At 38.2% G+C, this 1,291-nt stretch overlaps 1 pseudogene; it reads left to right on the top strand.

Annotated features, from left to right (window-relative positions):
• The first annotated feature begins 1,091 nt into the window (after window positions 1-1,091).
• LOC111816029 overlaps window positions 1,092-1,291 on the top strand; it is a 2,960-nt pseudogene continuing 2,760 nt past the window's right edge.

Below are 1,291 nucleotides of genomic sequence, written 5' to 3'. Positions count from 1 at the left end.
TAAAAATGAGCAGATTTTAAGCTAATGCTTATGGATACATCTTCAGATTTTTAAAGGAAAATAGAAAGATTTTTTTTTTAAATTCTAAACTGTGACATAAGGAAATCTCATAGTTCAGTCAACTAGAAGGGAGATAAAATAGTGTCCGGGCATTTCTTAATTGGAAATTTCTTTTTCTTAGCCCAAAAAGAAAATTTCCATCTGTTCTAGCATCTGCTGACTGTGCTTCAAGTATTTCTCCAATTTAACAAGTAGGTGTGTCAATTATGACATCTGGGGATTGTGATAAGGAAACACACATAAGAAAATTGAGGGGTGCTGGTCAAATATCTCAGCAGATTAAAGTACCTACAAGCAGGTGCAGGGGCCGGGGTATTCTCTCCAAGCCTGCCTGGCTGGCCCTGCCCTCAGGACGCTCTGAGTGGTGATTGAGACTGGGTGTGGTGGCGCATTCCTGTAATCCTAGCTCTTGGGAGGTTGAAAACAGGTGGATTACTACGAGTCTGATCTAGTAGTTAAACCCTGAACACCCTGTAGACCCTTCCCTAAAAAACAAGTAAATAATTAAGTAAATAAATAAATGAAAGTGGAGGGCATTGTCAGCAAGTTTCATAAGCATTGCGTATTTTTTCTATGCACAAAACCAAAGGAAGAGATCATGTAGCGCTTTCACACACTTTAAATCCTGAGCAGTACAATATCAGAATTGTTATTCTTTCTATTCCATTTACCATGAGGAGAACAGAAAGAAATTTGCACATTTATGTTCATATCAGAACTTAAGGAAATGTGACTTGTGGGTCTGTTCATACCTTTGTGTGAGTTGCCACTTTTCTCTTTGACTCAATTTGGCCACTGGTAAAAAGTTCAACGCAAATGCCCCTCTGTTTCAAATATGCTGGGCTGCTGAGGAAGGAAATATACTAGAAATATATGTTATGAATGCACATAAGGAGGATCGCATTGAAGATTTCATCTCTTAGAAGGTTTTAATTCTAAAAGTTTTAATCTCTTGCTCTTAACTGAAGAAAAAAATCTTTAAATATGTAGCCACTGGGGGATAAGGAGGGATTTCCCAGCGAGGTAGCAAGATGGATGCAGCCTTCTTCCGCGGAACAAGTGCAGAATTGGGTAATCAGTTCAGCAACAAAAAGAAGAAACTACTGAAGCAGCTGAAATTTGAAGAATGCCTAGAAAAAAAGGTGGGCATGAGCAAAGTAAATTTGAAGGTTGTAAAGCCTTAGATAACAAAACAAGTAACAGAAATCCTTGGATTTGAAGATGATGTTGC

This window comes from Octodon degus, unplaced genomic scaffold (genome assembly GCF_000260255.1).
Source record: "Octodon degus isolate 3935 unplaced genomic scaffold, OctDeg1.0 scaffold00025, whole genome shotgun sequence".
NCBI classification, from domain to species: Eukaryota; Metazoa; Chordata; class Mammalia; order Rodentia; family Octodontidae; genus Octodon; species Octodon degus.
Note: the sequence above shows the minus strand (reverse complement) of the source record. Positions and strands in the feature narration are given on the sequence as shown.